Genomic DNA, 7,580 nt, shown 5'->3' with positions numbered 1-7,580 from the left:
AAGTAGAGGTAGCTGAGCAGGAGCTCATTGAAGGCAAGTTGTGCCCTTGATCACTTACTTTTCCCAGCCATGTTCTTATTAATTTTAATGATCTGCATAGGTTAATTTTGATGGGAGCCTTTATGTTACCCCAGTTTTGATTACCTCTATACCTTGTTCACCCCTGAAATATTTTTGGGTAGTACTTGCTATTGCTTTATGTGGATTGGGTATGGAGATACACTATTCATGATTATTCTGTTATTAACTTGTTATTATTATTGTTCATGTTAAGATCATTAAATTAATGGGAACATGGAGCGACCACCCGGGAAAACAGTGCTACCACAAGGGTATAATGGGACGCCCTTGGCTGACTAATTAGGAAAGCTAGTGGAAGACTACCTTACCCGAAAGGGGCAAGGGCAGTAGGGGAGAGGTCAGTGCGGGGAGGTCCCTGGTTGATTTTGCTGCGATGGCTGTCAGCCAGGAACCCTGTACTGGATCTTCCTATAAACTGTAGCGGGTTTTCGGAAGCTAGTGGAACTTTGTAAAGGTCTCGTAGTGGATCCCTAGCCATTCACCTCGGTAGTGTCTAAGGGCCTTGCAAACCCAGGCGACATGGGATACACGACTTGTGGGTAAAGATGCGCAACCTCTGCAGAGTGTAAAACTAGTATACTAGCCGTGCTCACGGTCATGAGCGGCTCGGACCCTCACATGATTAATTATGGAACTTAAATTCAATTTGACATTTGCATCGCATTTGGGATTATTTTACTATTACTGTTCTTTATTATTATTAAGGTTTGGTATTTACTTACACTTAGTAATTGCTAATAAAATTTTGACCAACTTATAAAAGCAATGCTCAGCCTCAGCCTTTATTTCATTGATCAGCCTTACACTACATGAACTCCCACCTTTGGTGAGTTCATGCCACATTATTCCCCACGACTTGTTGAGCTATGAACGTATGTGAGCTCACTCTTGCTGTCTCACACCCCCCCCACAGGAGAAGAGCAGGTGGTCGAAGAGGAGCCGCCTAACACTGAGGAGTTCGATCTGATCTAGGTGGCGTTTCTCAGTCGACATTGGCGCCGACGATCCTTAGTTCGTTTTATATTTATCTCTTATTTTGTAATAAGTCTTCCGCTATGTAATAAATACTCTGATGATTTATGACATTTATCTCTATACACTCTGTTATTATATATGTTGTCTTCTTGGCGCATGTATGAGATGCACCCGGTTTTGTCCCTTTAAAACCGGGTGTTACAGAAGTGGTATCAGAGGAAATGTTGACTGTAGGACGAAACCTAGATAGAAATGGACAAAATCCTTCCCTACTTACCTTCTTCTGATTCATTCTATACTTACCTTACTCTGATTCTTTCTATACTTATCTTGATCCTGTCTCACCTTCTACTGTTCCACTCTGATCATTCTTACCTTCTCTATTCTAAGACAAGATGGATTTCACACTTTGAAATCCTACCTTTATGACCTTTCTAAGAGATAGGAGACCTAAGACAAAAAATAAAATTATTTTCTCTATTAAAAATGTTGGTTGATTGTTCTGATGATTAATGCCTGATTTGCTTCTTTGATTGATTGAAATAGTATAGACGGACATCTTAGCATGTACCACTATAAGGTAATGTATTAGCTTAGGTGGGTGACACACTAATCTACTTAGCTAATAAATCCCCCGCAGTAACATTCCCTATAATTACTCGCCTTGTCTACAATTCTTCCTTTCTTACCCTGTGTTTCTAATCAAGATGGGCTATCCCTATAGTGTTAGAAGAGAGCACTATAGATTTGATCCTTGGTATATCATGGTTAAGAAGGACAAAGGCAGTATATACACTGTGCTAAGGGAACTGTAGAACTCACCAGTTCCAAAGGACAAAGATTTGAAGTTGAAGTTGCAGTAACTACCACCATCAGACTAGCGGCATTCTTAGTAGATGAGAAGTTTGTTGGTGACAACATCCGGTTGGTTAGAGATTTTCTGGATGTCTTTCTAGAGGAGTTACCAGGGATGCCACCAGATAAGGAAGTTGACTTTGTCATTGATCTCTTACCTAGGACTACTCCTATTTCTAAACGGCCATACAGGATGGCTGTAGAAGAGTTGAAGGAGCTTAAGAAGCAGTTAACTGAGTTACAAGAAGCGGGGTTTATTCGTCCGAGTTCCTCACCGTGGGGAGCACCGGTGTTATTTGTGCAGAAGAAGGATGGATCACAGCGGATGTGTGTGGATTATAGATCTCTTAATGATGTTACAGTGAAGAACAAGTACCCGTTGCCCCGTATTGAGGATTTATTTGATCAGATGAGAGGAGCCAGGGTATTCTCGAAGATTGATCTCCGATCGGGTTACCACCAGATGAGGATTAGACCATCGGATATTCCCAAGACGGCATTCTCAACTCGATATGGATTATATGAGTTTACTGTTATGTCATTTGGATTAACCAATGCACCAACTTATTTCATGAATTTGATGAACAAAGTGTTTATGGAGTATTTGGACAGATTCGTCGTGGTGTTTATTGACGATATTCTTATCTATTCTAAGAATGAAAGTGATCATGAACAACATCTAAGGTTGGTGCTACAGAAGTTACGAGATAATCAACTTTATGCTAAGTTCAACAAGTGTGAGTTTTGGATTGACAAGGTGCCATTCCTTGGACATATTATTTCTAATGGAGGAATAGCAGTGGATCCTGCTAAAGTGAAGGAGATAATGAAGTGGAGAGTGCGCACTACAGTTACGGAGATTCGGAGTTTATTGGGACTCGCAGGATATTATCGGAGATTTATTGAAGGATTTTCTAAGATTGCTAAGCCCATGACATCGCTTTTGGAGAAAGGAAGAGAATTCAAGTGGGATGAGAAGTGCCAAGAGAGCTTTGATCAATTGAAGGAGAGATTGATGTCCCCACCAGTATTGATTATGCCAGATCTGCAGAAGGGATTTGACATTTACTGTGATGCATGTGGCCAAGGACTTGGATGTGTGCTTATGCAAGATGGTCATGTGATTGCCTATGCATCTCGTCAGTTGAGGAAGCATGAATTGAACTACCCCACCCATGACTTAGAGTTGGCTGCCGTTGTGCATGCACTTAAGATTTGGAGACACTACATTATGGGAACTAAGTGCCAAGTATACATAGATCATAAGAGCTTGAAGTACATATTCACTCAGAAGGATCTCAACCTTAGGCAACGCCGTTGGTTGGAGCTCATTAAGGATTATGATTTGGAGATTCACTATCACCCAGGCAAGGCAAATTTGGTTGCAGATGCCTTGAGCTGGAAGGAGCATGTTCACTCCACTTTCGTTGTCCAACTACCTGATGAATTAGCAAAAGATTTTGAGAAACTCAACCTGGGAATTGTTACACATACGGAAGGAGTTACTATTGAATTGGAACCTACCTTGGAGCAAGAAATCCGCAAAGGACAGATTGGTGATGCTAAAATACAAGAGATTAAGGATCTGATTACTGAAGGTCGAGGTCCAGAATTTACGGAAGATGAGCAAGGTGCCATATGGTTCAAGGATCGGATATGTGTTCATGAGATTGAAAGCCTTCGTGAAACTATTAAAAAGGAGGCCCATGATTCGGATTATTCTATTCATATTGGGAGTACTAAGATGTATCAGGATTTGAAGCGAAAATATTGGTGGTATGGATTAAAGAGAGATGTGGCTGCACATGTGGCTATGTGCGAGGTGTGTCAAAGAGTTAAGGCAGAACACCAAAGACCAACTGAACTACTACACCCATTAAAGCTACCCGAGTGGAAGTAAGAAGAGATTGATATGGACATCATTACTGGATTGCCTCGCACACTCGAAAGGATATGGTTCTATCTGAGTTGTTGTGGATAGACTGATTAAAGTGGCTCATTTCATTCCGGTCAAGACTACTTATAAGGGGTCTCAATTGGTAGAGTTATATATGGCTCAGATTATGTCACTACACGGTGTACCGAAGAAGACCATTTCGGATAGAGGATCATATTGTACCTCCAGATTTTGAAAAAGTATTCATGAGAATATGGATACGAAGTTGAATTTTAGTTCGGCCTACCATCGTCAGACTGATGGATAGACTGGAAGGACTAATCAAGTATTGGAAGACATGTTGAGAGCTTGTACCCTTCAGCATGGTAGTAGTTGGGACAAGAGTCTACCTTATGCTGAGTTCTCATATAATAATAATTACCAGGCCAGTCTGAAAATGTTACCGTTGAGACTCTATATGGCAGGAAATGTAGGACTCCTCTATTTTGGACCAGACTAGAGGAAGGCAGTTCTTTGGACCTGAACTTATTCAAGAGGCAGAAGAACAAGTCTGTATAATCTGAGAGAATTTGAGGGTAGCTCAGACCAGACAAAAGAGCTACGCTGATAATAGAAGAAGACTACTCGAGTTTGAGGAGGGTGATTATGTCTATTTGATGGTGTCACCACTCAGGGGTATGAGAAGGTTTAAAGTCAAAGGAAAGTTGTCCCCTCGCTTTATTGGACCCTTCTTAATCTTAAAGCGAGTGGGAGAGGTTGCATATCGATTGGAGTTACCGGATCATCTTGCGGATGTTCATAATGTATTTCATGTATCTCAGCTGAAGAAATGTCTTGGGTGCCTGAAGAACAGTTACCAATGGAGGACCTTAGTGTTCAAGATGATCTGACTTATGCTGAGTACCCCATCAAGATTCTCGATACACTGACTCGAATCACGAGGAATAAGGTTATAAAGATGTGCAAAGTTCAATGGAGTCACCACGGAGAAGATGAAGCAACTTGGGAAAGAGAAGAAGAGCTTCGCATAGATTATCCCCACCTTTTCTCTAGATCTTCTTAAATCTCGAGGACGAGATTATTTTTAAGGGGGGTAGGATTTGTAATACTCCAAGTTGTATACTAAGAATAATAGAGAGTTAACCTCAATTTCCTGTGCCTCATTTGCATCATAAAAAGAGCATACACAAAATTTAGAGATGAATTAAAACAAATGAAAATAATAATAATAATAATATGCATCATGTTGGATATTTTTGTTTGCTTGTGCATTAAATAATAATAATAATAATATAAAAATGACTAGAAGTTGGATTAAACCCTAAATTGAAAATTAGGGTTTGAAAGTAAGAAGAGAAATGATATAAAAATATAAATAATATAAATATATTTCTAAAATTTGTATTTTTCATTTCATAATATGATTTGATAACAAATTTGCACAAGCTTTGAAACTAAATTCGAATTCAAATTGAACTTGAAAATAAGAAAGAAAGGGAAATCAGAAAAAAAAAGGAAAAAGAATAAAAAGCTACCTGGGCCGGCTTATCCCATTTCGGCCCATCCAACCACCTCTCCACTCGCGCGCGGCCCAAACTACAGAACCGGCGCCGACATGTGGGGCCTACCGGGCAGCCGCACGTCAGTCGTCGTGCACTCACCGATTCTGTGGCCCACCTGTCACCCGTTCTTCGCGCGGCCCGTAATCGCGCCCTCGCTACCGCACTGACGCCTACACGTGGGACCCACGTTGTCATCACCTAGCTGTGCGCGATTATCGCATCGCTCACCCACCTCTCCGCGTGAAAGCCGCCGCGACTCAACCGTTTCCGCCGAGCTCGCTGGGGGCTGTCTCTGCCAACCGGGTCGCCCTGCTAGCATATAACTGTCGTCCGCTGCTCTTCTATTTCCCTATTTCACCCGTCCTGAGTCGAAACCGTGAGCAGAGGGGAGCACGGGGCGCCGCCATCGTGATTCCTGGTCTTGGCTGTTGTGGGACCTTCCACGGTGGTTTGGGGGCTCCGCGGTGCTTCCTGGTAGACTTACGTGGCCGGGGAAGGAGGGGTCGACCGTTGGGTGGCCGGAATTTCTTCACCACATTGTTGATTTCGTCGCGGCGCGTGGGCAGAGCGGGGCGCTTCTAGATTCGATGTGAGCTTCCTTTCCCTGTTATCGTGTAGTTGTTCACTATGTATTATCGCATTCAATTCGAAGTTCGAGTGTGTATGGCGAATTTTGGCCAGTGCCGGCCATGGCGCCGCCGCAGGAACCCGGGCGCCACCGTGTGCGCGACATTGGGGAGTGGCGCGTGCGCCGGTGTGCTGTGGACCATTGATTCTCTGCGCAACGGCCAGGATTAGACAAACGAGTACCCGTTCGCGCGATTGATCTGGCGCCGTGGATCCGCGATCCTGCGGTTCATGTTAGAACTGGCTTCATTAAATCTGGACCGTACATTCAGAATCCGATGGTGTCTGGTGAGAGCGAGGGTTTATTATGGTTTGATCTAATCGTGGTCGTTCACAGTCGATCGGACGGCTCAGATTCACCGATACCCTTTCGTCGTGCCCATATTGCTAAAGAGCCCCTCTGTTTATTTAAAAACAACCCGCGGTCCATACTCCTGTACCATGTGTCTCTGTTTTCTTAGCACCGAGGCCCCTGGACTTTCTGATAATTGATGCCCAGTCCAGAACCTGTTTAAAATGAATAAATTAATTAGTAAATGTATTTTTAATGCAAAAACAATTGCTAGAACTTGGAAAATTCATATCTAATTCATTTTAACTCCAAATTGAACCATTCCAATTTCTAAAGTTTTGTAATAATATTCTTTACCATTTAGTGTCTCTGTTTTGACATGAACTCTGTTAGAAAATTTATTTAACATTTAATCCTATTTTAATCACATTAAACCTTAGGAAATTCATAACTTGAATTCTATAACTCCAAATTTAGTGATTCCAGTTCCTGTGATCATATTTTAATGTCTAGTTTGTTACTGTATATTTCATTTACATGTTTGATGTAATGTTAATTTATGCTATACTATGTATGTATTGTGTTGATGCGAGTAGACGAGCAAGCCACTGTGGATCCTGAGGTTCAACAAGTAGAGGTAGCTGAGCAGGAGCTCATTGAAGGCAAGTTGTGCCCTTGATCACTTACTTTTCCCAGCCATGTTCTTATTAATTTTAATGATCTGCATAGGTTAATTTTGATGGGAGCCTTTATGTTACCCCAGTTTTGATTACCTCTATACCTTGTTCACCCCTGAAATATTTTTGGGTAGTACTTGCTATTGCTTTATGTGGATTGGGTATGGAGATACACTATTCATGATTATTCTGTTATTAACTTGTTATTATTATTGTTCATGTTAAGATCATTAAATTAATGGGAACATGGAGCGACCACCCGGGAAAACAGTGCTACCACAAGGGTATAATGGGACGCCCTTGGCTGACTAATTAGGAAAGCTAGTGGAAGACTACCTTACCCGAAAGGGGCAAGGGCAGTAGGGGAGAGGTCAGTGCGGGGAGGTCCCTGGTTGATTTTGCTGCGATGGCTGTCAGCCAGGAACCCTGTACTGGATCTTCCTATAAACTGTAGCGGGTTTTCGGAAGCTAGTGGAACTTTGTAAAGGTCTCGTAGTGGATCCCTAGCCATTCACCTCGGTAGTGTCTAAGGGCCTTGCAAACCCAGGCGGCATGGGATACACGACTTGTGGGTAAAGATGCGCAACCTCTGCAGAGTGTAAAACTAGTATACT

Source organism: Zea mays, chromosome 2 (genome assembly GCF_902167145.1).
Source record: "Zea mays cultivar B73 chromosome 2, Zm-B73-REFERENCE-NAM-5.0, whole genome shotgun sequence".
Lineage (NCBI taxonomy): Eukaryota > Viridiplantae > Streptophyta > Magnoliopsida > Poales > Poaceae > Zea > Zea mays.
The sequence above is the reverse complement of the archived record's forward strand: the minus strand, read 5'-3'. Positions refer to the sequence as shown.